The sequence below is a fragment of the Diceros bicornis genome, chromosome 26 (assembly GCF_020826845.1).
Source record: "Diceros bicornis minor isolate mBicDic1 chromosome 26, mDicBic1.mat.cur, whole genome shotgun sequence".
Taxonomy (NCBI): domain Eukaryota; kingdom Metazoa; phylum Chordata; class Mammalia; order Perissodactyla; family Rhinocerotidae; genus Diceros; species Diceros bicornis.
Window position 1 is genome coordinate 44,953,467 of NC_080765.1, and position 16,583 is coordinate 44,970,049.

Here is a 16,583-nt window from a genome sequence, read left to right on the forward strand (position 1 = left end):
CCGGTTCTTAGTCGCCTTAATATAAAAATAGAAACCCATCACATTTAACTAAGGGAAAACACAGCATATGACAGTGTCTAATCTGTCCCCCACAATGGACAGGGGGCGGAGAAGGGGGCAGGAAGCACAGGAAAAGGAGCATCTGGGGCTCATGTGCCTGTGAAAGGAAGGAATGGTGTCAGAGAGGGCCAGTTTAGAGATGGCAGTGGTAGAGAGGCTGATATGGCAAGCAGCTGGTCCACTGCTGGGGGAGCAGGCCAGGGGACCCACATCTGGCATCTGTGGGGACCCCACTTGTTCATCTGGAACCTTCAACCAAGTACTGATCTCCTATTGCTACCCTTAGGGCTTAAGGGACAAGGATTCTGAAGACTCACTGAGGACAGGGACCAGCAGGCAAAGCCACAGCAGAGGCCCCTGAGTCAGGCCCTTGGTTCCGTTCTGAGCCCTGGGGTGCTGGTGGATGGGCACTGAAGCTGCAGACACCATCTTTCATTTCCCTGCAAAGGCACAGATGCATCTATATTACAACAGCAGGGACGTACTGCACAGGAGAATGCAAAATTCACTTGAATTTTTAAGTTAAAACATGAAGCTGCAAATGTCAGGTTTGTAGTGAGAACTCTTCACAGGTTTCCCGGGTCTGCAACCTGTCCTTGGCCTTCGCTGTGTGTGTGTGTGGGGGGGGCGCGCAATTCAAGGAGGGACAGAAACCGGATTCTCCAAGACCCAAATGCTCACCTCTCGGTCCATCCTTCCTCCTTCCCCAAACTTCGTCCTCGTGAGGCTGTCTGTGAGCCTCATCCTCCTTCGGTGCTGAAATGACCTCTCTGGTCCATGTACTGAAGGCCACTTTTCCCTGAGGACTCAGAGGTGGCTGGAAGGGGGTGGTGTCTGGACACCTGGGGGTTCCCTCACTGACAATACTTGCCAAGTGCCTCCAAATACTCAGCCAGAGGGACAGAATGAAAGCAGAGGGACAGCTGCCAAGATGTCCCCAACGTTCATAGGAGCATTTGCCATCTCCCTTCCACTGGCAAGAATCGGAATGGAATTGTTCCAGTTTCTGGAGGGCTTTTCCCGGCACCATCATGATGCTCCCATCCCAAGTAAGACAGCCCCCAAGTAAGAAAGCCGGAAACAGGCCTATTTCCTGGAGACCCCTCTCCTTTGCAGACTATGTCCTGACGCCCCAGGTCCACAGGGCCTCTCCCTTCTGCAAAGCCACTACTTCTTGATCCCAGACAAGCCACATTTCACTTCTAACCCATCCCCTCGACGCTGCCCTCGTAATGGCTTGGGAAGTGCTCTGGACTCTACCCCTGACCTCAGCAGACTTCCAGTGCTCAGGCCAGCCATGACCACGCTGCACCCTCCATTCCCCCTGAAACCTCCCCTTTCTTCTCTTCTTTTGCTCCCATTGGTTCAAAAGGGTCCTTCCTGCTGCTGAGGCTAGGCCATCTTCCACTTATGCTCTGGATGCTGTGCCTTCCACATGCTCCCAGAGCAGGATGTGCCATCCCTGCTCCCATCCTGCAGGGATGCTAGAGCCACTGTGACCCCAGGTCAAATCCCAGTGCAGATGTCACAGAGGCATCCCTGTCCCGCGACATGCTTCAGCTTTCTTCTCTGTCACTGGGAAGAAAAATGAGATGGCTACTTCCAAAGGGCCACCCCAATCCCTGGCCCAGCTCCACATCTCCTCCATCCCTGGCCTAAGCACCCCCTTCCCCAACATTTTCAATCTTCTCTTTTGCACAAACTCCCCTCCGATGGGCCGTAAATGCACTGCAAGTACCTCTCTTGGACAAGCCCCCTTGCCACCTTTTTTTCCCCTCTGACCACGTAATGACCCGCAGCAATACCACATTTGCCGCCACCTTCTTGCTTTATTCCTGACCACTCCCACTTCCACCCGCTCCGCTTCAGCCCAGCTTCTGCTCCAGCACACCCACCGGTCAAAACAAACCAGCAGCTTCCCTTCTCTGAAACCAAGCAGCCCTCCCTCAAGAATCACCTCCCCTAACTCTCTACAGGTCACACCTCGGTCCATCCCTTTCTCGAACCCTCGGCTCCCTTCTTCCTACGACAAAGCATCGCCTGGTCTTTCTCTGGCACTTCAGGCTTCTTCTCAAGTGAAGCACAAGAGAAGATTAGCGCACACTCGTCCTCCACACAAGAATTAAAGACTATCCGGCCCTAGGGAATGTGAAATTCTGCAGACACCAGGTTTATCAACTTGAAAGATCTAACAAGAGTGAACGCCAAGCTCTTGCCTTTAGGGGGGATGCGGGAGAAAAGGAAAAACAGGCCAGAGACGAACACAGGGTGCTGCCTTGCACGTCAGTAAAATGGGCTAATGGGCTAAAAGGGGAGAGTGAGGGACACAGGGAGCACTCTTCGTAGCTCGTCTGTTCAAATGAGCTGCCCATGGGGAGCGGGCCGTCTCCACATCAGCCTGGGCTCCTTCGGAAACCTCAGTGTGGGAGGAACATGAATAATTTACAGGGTGACAAGAAACAAACACCTAGCACTCTAGTTCCAAACAGCCTCCCTCTTAAAACCCAACCCATCATGCTCTGAGGAGAGCCCAGACATTTGTCACATACAATTTAAGACACATCTCTTCAAACAAGAATTGATAATACTGGAGGATTCCACTTGTACAAAACTCTAAAACTGGCTAAAGGAATCAATGGTGACAGAAATCAGAAAGTGGTTAAGGGGGGACACTGAGAAGGGGTGTATAGCAACTTGCTGGGGCAATGGCGAGGTTCTACCTCTCTTTCAGTGATTGTCACACCGATGGATCTGCACACTTAAGATCTGAGCATGTGGCTGCACAGTAAATTATACCTCAGTTTTAAAATAAGACAACAGGTGGTTCTGCTGTGGTCCCAGGTCCAGACCACCTTTCCTTTGGGCCAAAGGTTCTATCATCCCCTACATTTTATACCGAGAATCCATTTAGTCATTTATTTACCAAAATTGTACTGAAAGTCCAGGCCCTGCTCTAGGTACTAGGGTAGCAGCATCAAACAGTTGGAAATTTGATTATACTGGGGGTGGGGCAACCAGTGGGGCCAGGGTGTGTGCTTTCCTGCACCGTTACCTACATACTCACAGAAACCATTTCTCTTGCTCGAGGAATTCATGGCAAACAGCACATCAGTGAACATGAAAAGTGCTGTCTACTGGGCTGGGTAGGGAGGGGTTAACACAACTGCATGGAAGGGATGATCTCATGCCACAGGGAAAAGGCGGGGAACTATCCCCTTGCATCCTCCCCAAACTGCACCCCAGATGCACAGGGTCCTATAAAGAGAAAGGAAGATGTCTAAATGTTGACAATTATTTTTATCTTTTTTTAATTTTTATTTTTTAATTAATTAATTTTTTTGGTGAGGAAAACTGGCCCTGCGCTAACATCTGTTTCCAATCTTCCTCTTTTTGCTTGAGGAAGATTGTCCCTGAGCTAACATCTGTGCTAATCTTCTTCTATTTTGTATGTGGGACACCACCATAGCATGGCTTGATGAGCAGTGCGTAGGTCCACGCCCGGGATCCAAACTTGTGACCTCCGGGCCGCTGAAGTGGAGCACATGAACTTAACCACTACACCACCGGGCTGGCCCTATTTTTTTTTTTTTTTTATTGTGGTAAAATATACACAACATAAAATTTGCCATTTTAACCATTTTTAAGTGTACAGTTCAGTGGCATTAAGTACATTCACACTGTTATGCAAGCACCACTACGACCCCCTCCAGAACTTCTTCATCTTCCCAAACTGAAACTCTGCGCCCAATAAACACTAACTCCCTGTTCCCTCTCCTCCAGCCCCCAGCAATCACCATTCCACTCTCTGTCTCTATGAACAATGCTGGCAACTTCTTATGCTTAGTGGCACCTCTTCACTAAAAATTTCAACTTGGAAGGAAGTCTTCAGTTCCACTTAATGGGAGACTTCAGTCAAAGGCTCCCACAGGCACGGCTCCACAAAGCGTGGATTCTGTGACTTCTCTAGAAGGGAGGTTGCTGGACCTGAGCATCGTCTCAGTGTGAGCCAGGAGAAGCTGTGCTGCACTGGGGGCAGGCAGTGGGAGAGCCCTGGAGCACACAGTCAGGGCACATGGCGAAAGTGGCCCCTGGGACCCCACCCAGGAAGCAGTCCATAAAAAGGCTTTTGTCTGGGCATCTAGAATGAGCTCCCAAATCAAGAGTTCTGGGAGATGGAAGAAAAAGAGGCCTGAAACATCCCACATACATCAGATGGTGCCCTGACCGCAAACAAACAAAAAGGGTTGTTGATTCACAGTTTCTTGAGGGCCTGTAAGGCAGGAGGCAGCAGGGTCCATGGGGAAGGCAAGGCTTCTAGGCCAGACAGACCTGGGTTCAAAGTAATCGTCCAGCTCTGTTTGCTGTGGGCTGGCCCTGAGCCGCAGACGGGGCTACAAAGTGGGACTGAAGTGCTCATCTGATGAGTGGGAAGTGTACAAGATGTCCGCATCAGTTGGCGAAGAGCAAGCCCTCTGCAAAAGTAGCCATCACTGTCAGGTGCGAAGTTCTCTGCCAGGGCCCGTAAACTTGGGGGACCTGCAGTTGAAGCTCCGACCCTTCTCCAGATTCTGGAGGATGAGAAGGCAAAGACAAAGGCCCCCACACAGTTCAGGGGAGGGCATCTCGCATTTCGGAGCTCTGCTCTTTAGCTTTACATTGTGTCCCAAGATGAAATAGGTCTTATTTTGTTTTAAATTTATTTTTCCACTTTGCTTTTTTACCTCAAGTCCACGGTAAAATGACCAGATGCAGAGGGCATGTTCTCGGGCCACTGTGCGTGTAGGCCACCTGCACCCTGATGCTCCTCCCGAAGGTGTGGAGGCTAATCTTGGTCACGGCAGAATCCCCAGTTGTTCTAAGGACCTACATCAGAGCAGTTGAGCAGAGCAGGTGATTTCTACTCAGAAGCAGGACTAGGTTGTGGGGGAGGTGGGCAGCCAAGGGACTGCCTTCTGTGGCCCCACTTGGTCAGTCTCAGAATTGGGGAAAGACAGCCCAGGTTTGGGGTGAGACAAGGATAAAAAGGAAAAATAGAGAAGAACATGACTCAGGAGAAAAAGGGGATACTGAAGTAGGGGCCAGAGATGCGGAGCCAAGAGCAGCCCTCGTGGTCCCCTCACCTGAAAGCTTCCTGGCATAGAAAACAAGGGCGCAGGTGAGCCCCCACTGCCAGCTCACATGTTCACGCTGAGATACGTCGGAGAACTGGGGCCTAGGCGGGTTGGATGGGCCATCAAGACCTCCTGGTGAAGGGCCGGCCCCGTGGCTTAGCAGTTAAGTGCGCGCGCTCCACTGCTGGCAGCCCGGTTCGGATCCCGGGCGCGCACCGACGCACCGCTTCTCCGGCCATGCTGAGGGCGCGTCCCACATGCAGCAACTAGAAGGATGTGCAGCTATGACATACAACTATCTACTGGGGCTTTGGGGGGAAAATAAATAAATAAAATCTTAAAAAAAAAAACAAAACACCTCCTGGTGATGAAGCTCACCTTCACCCCGTGGCTTTTTAAGCTGGGATCTTGGTAGGAGGCCACCTGACAGAGCACACCCAGAATATAATTCTCAGTTCAGATCGAGTGAGTGGGTCAACTAGTTTGGTTTAAGAACAAAACAGAACAAACAACAACAAAGCCACCTGTAAATACTAGGTTTTTGGTGGTGGGAATCAAAGGGGTAGTCAAATGTGTGTATTTAATCTGCACTGAAACCCGAGAAGAGCCTGTGGGCTCCTCCCCAGAGAACTTCAATGGCCACAAGCAACCCTCAGCGCTGCTTGGGAGAAGTGGGTGAAATGGACATGGCAGCTACTCAGTTTCAAAGGAAAAAGTACAGCAACAGGGGAGCTGGGTTTCAAAAACCCTGCGCACCTCCTCGCTGCTGCCCCTTCAGCAAACCAGCCCCTCCGGCCTTTCTTCTCCTTCCTTCCATTTTTCCATCTCTCTCTGCTGGGTTTTGTTGTCCTATGTTTTTTAATCTCTGCTTCTCTGGGTTTGCATTTAAGAGCCTTCAGAATCAATTAGATGTTAAATATGAAAGTGGGTCAAATTTGGTATAAATTAACATTTGATCACGAGGTTAACTTTTATAACAAAAGTGATTTTGAAAAAGTAATTCAACCTCCTGTCAGCATTTGCCTCTGGAATTATGGCAGATGTCTGTGTTCTACAGCACTCATTTCTGTATTATTTGAGTTTTTTTTACAATGAGCTTGGGTTATTTTTATTATCAGAAAAAAATAAAGACTTTCACGTGGAATGTGAAAATAATGAACACATTTTTATGTTAAAATAATCTCATGGGGGCCGGCCTGGTGGCGCAAGCTGTTAAGTGCCCGAGCTCCGCTGCGGTGGCCTGGGGTTCGCTGGTTCGGATCCTGGGTGTGCACCGACGCGTGGCTTGGCAAGCCATGCTGTGGCGGTGTCCCATATAAAGTAGAGGAAGATGGGCACAGATGTTAGCCCAGGGCCAGTCTTCCTCAGCAAAAAAAGAAGAGGATTGGCAGATGTTAGCACAGGGCCGATCTCCTCACAAAAAAAAAAAAAAAAAAAAAAAAAAAACTCATGGACTGTTTTTAATTAGTAACAACTTGGAAATTTTACAATGTCTCTTCAAATTATAAGTAGAATGATTACCCATTTTGCCCCAAAACAGACTCTCTTAGTATCAACTTTTAAACCCATACCCTTGGAATGGCACGGCATTTTGTGCACTGATGACAGAAATAAATATTCTAAACAAAGATTCACAGTTGTAGTGAAGCAAAGATGTGGTGGTTGTGGACAAAGACACCGAACAGAGTTGTAAAAACATTTTGAAAGGTTCCCGTATAATCATTAAAAAGCAATTTGAGGGGGCCAGCCCCGTGGTTTATTGGTTAAGTGAGTGCGCCCCACTAGTGGCGGCCCGGGTTCGGATCCCGGGCGTGCACCGACGCACCGCTTCTCCGGCCATGCTGAGGCCGCATCCCACATATAGCAACTAGAAGGATGTGCAGCTATGACATACAACTATCTAGTGGGGTCTTAGGGAGAAAAAGGGAAAAAAAGGAGGAGGATTGGCAATAGATGTTAGCTCAGGGCCAGTCTTCCTCAGCAAAAAGAGGAGGATTGGCGTGAATGTTGGCTCAGGGCTGATCTTCCTCATAAAAAAAAATAATAATAATAATAAAAAAATAATAAAAAGATTTCAGTCTTGTAATTATTAAAAAAAAAAGGCAATTCGAGTGGCTATATAGAACCCAATTTTTAAAAATATAAGTTTCAGGACAACCATTTAAAAAAAGATTTTAAAAAATTTCCCTTTTCTTGAGGGAAGGGAATGCTCTTTTAAACCTTTTTGTTTTACTATGAACACATGAACACAGTAAAATAAGAATTCACATGCAATATAAACAAAAAACTAAGAATCCCCTACTCACCTCACCCCCTATAAAATGACTGTTAACAGTTTCTTGTGTTTCCTGCAAGAAAATAAAATTTTTTAATAGGAGAGGGCTTGCCTGGTATGGGGCCCAAAGGGTCTTCTGGGGTGGTGGGTGTACAGGTACACTCAGGCCATGACCATTCACCAAGCAGTGTACTTTTCTGTATGTATATTTCAATGAAAAGGTTAAAAATGGGAGGGCAGAGGAGAAGCAAAGTCATTTGAAACTAAGAGTAGAAAGAGAAGCAAATACCTGACCAGCAAGACCTTCTGAATAGTTTACAACTAGAGTTAGAAGGTGTCATCTTCCAAAAAGAAACAAGTTTGAAAAAAGTATCCATCAGCACTCCCATGGAGACTACAGAAATTATGGATATATTGTTGCATTAATATTTTCCAGATAAGAATTCTTTTCAGTACCTAAGGGACAATTATCTATAGACTATTTTATAAAATGAACTTGCTTTCTTCTCACAGTTATTTTCAAGATGGGTTCAAATTTCAATAAATTGCTGCCCAAATAGATTCTATTTCAAGAATGCAGGAAACAAAAAAGAGGAACACAATTTGATTTTTAATAACAATAACTATCCAAAAAGAAATAGAACTAGAAGAATTTCTTTTTTTAATGTGGTCTTTTAAGGATGACAAAATACCTTTCTTTGGTCTTCCTGTGGAAACAAAGGGAACAAAGACTTTCTCAAACATTTGTTCTGTGTCTCTCGTCCACAACCCCCTCCTCTTTGCTTCTTCACAACTGTGAATTTGTGTTTAGAACATTTATTTCTGGCATCAGTGCACAAAATGGCAAGCTATTCCAAGGGCATGGTCACTAAGAGAGTTTATTTTGGGGCAAAATGAGTGATCCTTCTACTTATAATTTGAAGAGATACTTAAAAATCTCTACTTTGTCACACTCATAGGTGGCTCCCACCATCATTATTTAGAACATTTGGTCCCTCTGTACCACGTGGGCCCTGCGTGAGCTGGAAGTTGGTCTCAGGTGAAAAGACGGGGAGTCGGAAATCCTGACAGGATGAAACTAGGACTGACCCTCATTTACTGTTACTCACCCCTCTACCTGACCATCTCAGCTCGGTGCTGTGGCCACCTCAAGGTGTCTGTCACGTTTCTGCCAGCCTCCACAACAGGGCACTTAGGATCCATCAAGCACTGGTTCAACTGTTGACATAGACCCCAAACCACTTGCTGCAGAAAGCACTGGCTCCCTGTTCAGACCCCCTTCCTATCACCCCACAGACACTGAGCAAATGCCTTAAGGTTTGTGGCAGCATATTAACCCTACTATATGCTCATTGGGTTTTCAAACACATAGGTCTCTCTTTAATCAGCAGTGTAGGACATCTGGGCTTCAAACAACCCTGAACTGGCCTGCCAGCCAGCTCCTACCAGAGGTCATGCTAAAAAGAATGATATTTAGGGGAGGAGTCCTGATCCTGGAGTTATCAAAGGCACTTACAAATATTTGCTGAATCAAATTTAGCATTTGAACTTAGCCAGAAAGAGCCCCAGGAGTCCCAGCATCATTTTGCAGATCAGCATTTTACTTGAAAGCATGGCACATGGACATAAGCAGGATCAGCTTCAATGAAGAGTCTACATCCCAGGCTCGCTTTCTGCAAACGAGGAACCGAGATGGATAAACCATTAGGGCTTTGTGGATTCCTTTCAGAAAGAGATGTTGAGAGAAATGAGAGAGGGGCCGGCCTCGTGGCGTAGCGGTTAAGTGCGCGCGCTCCGCTGCTGGCAGCCCGGATTTGGATCCCCGGCGCCCACCGACGCACCTGCTTGTCGGCATGCTGTGGCGGCGTCCCACATAAAGTGGAGGAAAATGGGCATGGATGTTAGCTCAGGGCCAGTCTTCCTGGGCAAAAAGAGGAGGATTGGCATGGATGTTAGCTCAGGGTTGATCTTCCTCACAATAAAAAAAAAAAAGAAAAAGAAAAAGAAATGAGAGACATAAGATCTAGAAATGGAGAAGCCGCCACTTAAGAGAAGACATTGCCTGATAAGCCGCCAGCTTTCTATTCAGGTAGGAGAGCTGTCACCAACAAAGTGGCACTTCTGGGCTATTTTAGCAGAGCAAAGACATACACTGTCCTGAATTCCAAGCTCTGAGGATTCCTCTCCACATTGTGTTCCCTGTTGCTGCTGCAATGTAACAATGCTGTATTAACCTGGTCTAAACACATCTCAGCCTTCCAGAAGCCACACTGCTGCTAACAGGTACACTGAGGCTCAGACAGTCTCCAGGACACAGCACCCAGTCAGCAATGACAGCATCACCCTTCTCAGTCTCCTTTCAGGTCTAAGTATCTTTTATTTCTCAAATCTTCTAACATCCAGAAATTTCCTTCCAACCCAGACAGAGGCACGCTGTTGCTAAGCAACTTCAACAAGTCATATCTGAAGTCTATGAGTGGGTGTGGTTAAAATAAACATGGTGACAAAGTCACTGCAAGTTACAACTGGGAGAGGCTCAAGATAGGACACACTCAGACCTTTTAAATAAGTGTCTGTATTTTTTTATTCTGGCTTGTTGACACCAGACTATGCCTTGACTTCGTTACTTACAGGTTTTAACTGCCCTCACAGAAATCCAGCATGTCTGAAAACTCAGCGGGATGGAACTCAGCAAACCATGGCCCAACAGAGAAGGAGCTCAGGCACACTGCATTCTCAAAGAGCCAATTTGCACATTAATTCTGATGGCTACAAAATCCTAGAATAGGAGAGATGAAGACCTATGTGCACTGCCATGACTGATCTGTCCATTTGGAAAGATGACTGGGACTCATATTCCAGCGACCTTTGAGTTTCTTCTAGTCTTTAATCCCATCTTCTCTAACTGAGCTTAAAGCAATTCAGGGTGTGTGTGTGTGTATGTGTGTGAGAGAGAGAGGGAGAGAGAGAGAGGGACAGAGGGAGAGGGAGAGAGAGAGAGAAGATACATGTTTTTGCTTCAGCCCCTTTAATTCAATGCTGTTCAAGACTCCCTCTCTTCCTGCCTTGCAGGCCAGTACTATTGGCCAAAGAACTTCTAAAACATATCTCTACATCACAAAGTACTAGAGGGACTGTGGTATCTCTATAGATGGCCAGGAGTCACATAAGTTTCCGGGTTCAGTCAGTTAAGCATTAACTGGAGGGTTTCTGCCTTCAGTGCTCTGGTAAAACATCAGCAACCCACAACGTTCCCTCCAATTCTGACACTCCGATTAATAACCACTCCTGGTACCACAGGGAACTAACATGCGGGGCTGTTATCCTTTTCCTTCAGGACAAACGAGTAACAATATCATAAGGCTCAAGGACTTGGCAAGTGAAAACAGATCAATGAACCAGCTAATGTCCACATTTATTGCAGAGTGACTCCTTGCCTCATCTCCAGGTCCTGGGCTCCCTCACCTACTCGGCACACAGATATTTGTTGCAGGTGGTCCAGAGAAGGCCCACAGCCTCCCTGAAAACTTTCCCAGGGGGACAAACCACAGAAGCTACAGATTCCCTCTATTCCTTGGGAAGTGCCCAATTCGGCCGAGTGGGTCAAAGTTGTCGGGTCTGCATGGTCAGTCTGTAAACTACCAGAAACATAAGGAATTGATTTGTCGTAATACCAAAAGGTACAGCTGAAGGCGTAAGACGTGGAGACGACCAAGACAGAGCCCCCGGCTTTCAGGAGTTCACCGGCGGGCAAACAAGTTGGCTGATAACCACAATCCGTGCAACAAGTACCAAACCCGAGGCCAGGCCGGGAGAGGCGGCGGCGAATCGCTGAACCGAGAAAAGGCCAGATCCTTAACCCCGAGCGAGACCCGGCGGGTAGCGAGGGGCACGCTGCCCTCTGGCTGCAAATTCCCCACCAACTCCTCCTGGGGCCTGGCACTGAGGTGCCCCAGGCAGAAGTGCCGGCTCCCCCCAAACGCTGAGACCCGCGCCCTCCGCACTCCGGGGTCTAGGGCCGCTGCCCCCCTCACCCCCGGCAGGCGCGAGTCCCTGGCCGGCCTGAAGCCCCGCGGAGAGGTCCGGGCACCGGCTGGCGTGGGCCGCGCCCCGCCCTCCCTCGACCGGACGGGCCGTCCCGCGCCCCGCCAGGGCCGCTTCGCCCCTGCGCCCCCGGCCCGGCCCCCGAGCCCCCCTGCCCGCCCTGGCCCGAGCTGCGCCCTCCGCCCTCCCGACCCCGGTGCCCGGCCGGGCCCGGCGCCCTCACCGCAGGCCCGAGCCGGGTGACCTCACCTCGGGCGGGAGCCGGCGGCAGCGGACGGCGTCGTGGGGCTCAGCGCATCCTGGGGTCGCTGGGAGCCGGGAACCGAGGCCGCGCGGAGCCCACAACGAGTTATATAACCGGCAGGGGCCGCAGCCCGGACGGAGGCGGTGGCCCGCGGCACTTCCGCCTCCCGCGCCGGGCCGGAGGTGCAGGCCGGAAGCCCATTGGCCACCGGCCCCCACGTGGGGCACCGCCTCCTGACGCCGACGCCGCCATCTTAGGAGCGGGCAGGCTGCGCGCGGAGCCGGGCCGCAGAGAGCCGGCGACCCTGGCGATGGGAGTGGGAGCGCTTCTGCTGGGGCCATCGAGCCTCTGAGAGCCGCCGGAGGCGCCGAGTCAAGGCGGGCCAGCCCCTGAGCGCCCCCGAGCCTGCGGGCGTGGACGCGGGTGGCGCGGCCCCGGGTGGGAGCCGGCCGGCTCGGGTTCTTTGGGCTCGGCTGAGCGCCGCACGCGCAGACGGCGGGCTCCCAGAGACGGGCGTCGCTCACAGCCCTCCAGTTCTCGGCCAGCACTCCCCTCGTTTGGGTCTGGGGCTTGGGCTTGTCCTAGTGTCGAGCCAGGGAAGCGTGATTGAGTGATCCACCCCGAGCTGGCGGGCAGCACCACCCGGCTTGGCAGAAAGACAGTTGAGGGTTGTCGCTGAGGGTTGACCCCTGTGGGCAGGGGTCAGTTGCCCTTAAGTTGCAGAAGGGTTTATGTCACATGGTCTAACTCAAATTTTGTTACTAGGGAACCCATGTTGAGAAAAATCTGATGTTAACTTTAAAGCAGCAGTTTACTCTCTGCTTTCAAATAACTTACAATGGTCCACATAGCCAAAGGATGGATAAAGACCTGCTTACAGCCAAAGGCCAAAATGATCAACGCTAAAAGGATTTAATTCATATCCAAGAGAATAAACTTTATTACAGATTAAAACAGTCTAAATAAGACTATCTTAGAAATGTTAAAAGCGTATTCTTTTGAATAACATTTTGACAAGGAAAAGTTACCTGAAAAGATCAGAAGTTTTAAAGGTAATTGGTATAAATAGATCAACAGTAGTGTAACAAGGCGATATAAAATAAGGATAATCTATTGTGTACATAATGTGATGTGCAGTGGCTGGTGGAAACCTGATTTGTGTAAAGCAACCTGTATTTATATTTCCTTTTTTATAACAGTTTCTGTAAGTTCCTATTTGTTAAAAAAGGCTGAAAAATCATTTGCACAAAATGAAAATCAATATAATACTATTTACAACTCTATAGAGTTACAGGTTTAAGTACTGCAAACATGCTATTGTAAGCAAAGATGCTGTGGTAAACCGTGTTTGGGCCCATTCAGAACATTTTGAGCAGTCTACACAATATATTTAGTGTGTCATTATTAAATTATTTGTAATTAAACTCGTTGCAAAAAAAGATTTAAGATTGATTAGAAAGATCCATACAATATGGCAAGAGAAATGAGGGTAGGACAGTCAAGAGTGAGGTGGGTGTGTAAAATGTATACTTTGAAGTCCTACATACTTTCTAGAGATGGACTGCAAATTTAGTTTCAATCTTTCCAGAATCCATGTTGAAGAGAACAACTGGTTACAAGACTTGGCCAGTCAGTGTGTCAGAGGTGGCTAATTGTCCCCTAGTGTCCATTGTCCCACACCTTCCTCCTCTCCTCCTTTTTCTAATTTTTCTTCTTGTCCTCAGCCTTCTCCTTTTTTTAAATAACTGCTTTATCACATCTTCTTGTAGTAACAGAATCCCACTCCCTATAGCAGGCAAATAGCTGTCAAGCTAGGCTTGTCTTCCTTAGTTCCCTTGCAAGGTGAGGCTATATGCCTAAGTTTTTACTAATGGGCAAGAGCGAAAGCGATGTAGGCAATTTCTGTGTCATGTCCTTAGAAGAAAATTGCTTAAATGTTAACAACTGATGAAGCTAGGTGAAGGTGTTTACTGCATTATTCTCTCAAACATTCAGAAGGTTTGAAGTTTTTAAAATAAAAAGATGAGGTTAAAAAGAGGAAATTGCTTGCTTTCTTCGTCCTCCCTCTCCCCTTTCCCCATGTTCCCATCCATGGCACATGGATGCAGTGGTAAGCCCCTTCAATCACACAGGAGAGGCAAAATTCTACCTAGGTCCTTGCTACTCAAATTGTAGTCTGTGGTCCAGGAGCACCAGCATCACCCAGGAGCTTGCTAAAAATGCAGAACCTCGTGCTTCACTCACCCAGATAGACTGAATCAGAATTTGAATTTAACTAAGAATCTGCATTCCACAGGATCCCTAGGTGATTTATATGCACATTAAAGTTCAGAAGCACTTCCTAGGTGATGACAGAGGAACAACATTCTGCTGATTCCAGGGTCTATGTACAGCCCTTTAAGATGAACTGTCAAAACTGAGAAGGGCATATATGTCCATTCAAACTTTAAAAACACTTTTTTTAAACACAAATGAGAAAATAATAATGATAACTATTTTTGTAGGGCTTACTATGTGCCTTGGATGCACGTACACAGGATCTTATTCATCCTCAGGACAATTGTTTCAGTCAGGTACCGTGTGTGACTACAACGGATATTCAAGGTAGTTGCCCTCTTAAAAAGAACATCTCAGCCTCTCCCATTGTGTGTGTGGTGTCCCCCCCCCCAAAAAAGGTCCCTAATTGATTTAATCAATTAAGGTCAGCCCATTGTCCCTTGGCTCAGTGATTGGCTCAGATAACCCAGTAAGTGGAAGGGGGCATCTCCTGAGCACAGGGATTGGTTCAGAAACGTCTAATCAGCACCAAGCTCAGTACTCTTGGTCCGCTGAGTCACTGCCTTCCTGGTTTCTTTTTCTCTGTTTTTGATATGTTTTGAGATATTTCTTCCACTTGATCTAACAGACGGCTGGCTTTGTGATGAGCATCCTCTTCTTCAATTAATTTACTGAACTTAAATTAAAAAATGAAACAAAACAAAAACACACTTTTCTGTTCCAGAAAGTTTTGCTGTAATCAAATCTCCTCCAGTCGTTGTATTTGGGTAAAGCTGTCATCTTTCTTCTCCAGAAGTTCTGTTTCACCAGGAGCTGCCTATTCTCAGAGTTCTGCCTGCTCCTCCTTCCTCTGGCTGCAAGGTCACTTTAGGCTTATTATTATTTTTCTCTTGCCTATTCATGACTCTTCACTTTTTGGCCATGGGTCAAGCAGAGACATTCCTAGTGGCACTACCAGTGGGGAGAGTCAGCAGTCTCTACTTGTGTAGTCTAGCCACATTCCAAGCTTCCAACCAGAGGCAGTCCTCCATGGAGTACTTTAAGGAAAGCTCTCAATTCCTGTCTCCTCAGCTGCAAAACTCTCTCCCAGCCTTGGAGATAAAGCAGCAAAGGAAGCTACCATCTACATGGGCAGGCTCTGCCCTTCCAGAGCCCTGGCTTAATTACTCTGCTAATTATGGAAGTAATACATACTGTAACAAATAAGAATTAATGTTCTCTGCAGTCCATGAGTCTCCAAGGCCAAGATCTCTCCAGAAATTAAGGCATTTAAATTTTCACCTCTCCTCTCTGGTCTCCAGGCTCTCTTCCAGCCCACAGAGGAACAAAGTCAGGTACTTCTCTCTTACACCAACCCTGGGTGACCCCTCGCCCCCATGGCCCTACTCACCTCTCTATCAGTAGATGGAATGAGGTTGGGAGGAGGGATAGCAGGGGCTGGTCATCAGGTTTTCCCACCAATACCCAGACATTCAGGTTATAAACAGTATTGCAACCTACAACCTTATACAGAAGCCTGCACACTTCGCAGATTATTTTCTTATGAAAAAGTCCCAGAATGTCGGCTGAAATTATTTTTAATTGACCTCATTTTCAATTTGGAAACAAACCCCACGCTGCCTGCCAGAAAGATTTTACCAGTTTATTCTTACACCAAGAGTGAGAAGGCTCCTTTCCCACACATCCTCACCAATATGGGGTATTATCATCCTTATCTCTCAGTAATCTAGGTGAAAAAAATCTCATTGTTTTAATGTGTATTTCTTAGTAAGTTTGATCACTTTTTCCTATTTTTATTAACCATTTATACTTCTTTATATGATTTTTACAGATGTTCCTAACATGATATTTTGATTTTGGTTTAACTTGGGGGGATTTTCTGACATAAACATGTTTTTAGAAGTATGCATGCCCACGGTAAATTTTTAAAAGCAGAACAAGAGGATATATGGTGAAAAGTTAGTTTCCCTCTGACTTGGAGTGCCAGAGTTCTTCAGGTAACGACTGTTACCAGTATCTTGGTATCCTCTCAAAAATCTTATTTACGTGAACAAGCAATATGATAGTTTCATAAATAAAAAGCAGTGTGAGTGAGATGAGGGCCAAGCTTGGATATTGGAGTCTTTTCCTTACTTCTTCCCTCACTTCAAGAAAGCTGGGCACTGTACCAAGAGCTGTGGGTACAAATGGTGACTGAGATACATCCTCTGCCTTTGAAAAGATGTGTGATTACAAGACGGTTTGATAAAGATTTCAGCAGAGGCACGTACACAGGACAACGGGACTTTGAGAATGGAATGAGTGAACGCATATTTGCTAAGCGTCTGCTATATGCTATGCACTGCATTACAGTCCTTCCTGAATGTCCTCATTTACTTTCCCAGTGACCCTGAAAGGTAGGTATTGTCTCCATTTTACAGATGATGAAACATCCACCCAAGACCTTTATAGCATGCAGAATGAAGCTTCTCTCCCCAGGGGCAGCCCTGAGTGCCCACCAGGAAGGATGAAAGCCAAGAAACAAATGAACAGGTTCATCATTCAAAGCAATGATGCTATCTCTTGGATCACA

At 47.4% G+C, this 16,583-nt stretch overlaps 1 protein-coding gene across 2 annotated transcripts in view; it reads right to left on the minus strand.

Annotated features, from left to right (window-relative positions):
• Positions 1-11,877, minus strand: part of NAA60 (N-alpha-acetyltransferase 60, NatF catalytic subunit) — a 29,522-nt gene extending 17,645 nt beyond the window's left edge. Inside the window, exon 1 of one of the 2 annotated variants that reach the window (XM_058570198.1) lies at positions 11,740-11,877. The gene's annotated coding sequence lies outside the window, so the exon portion shown is untranslated. Of the gene's footprint in view, positions 1-3,124; positions 3,316-11,739 lie in introns of those variants that run through there. The other variant, XM_058570199.1, reaches the window with a different exon arrangement.
• Between the last annotated feature and the right edge of the window lie 4,706 nt (positions 11,878-16,583).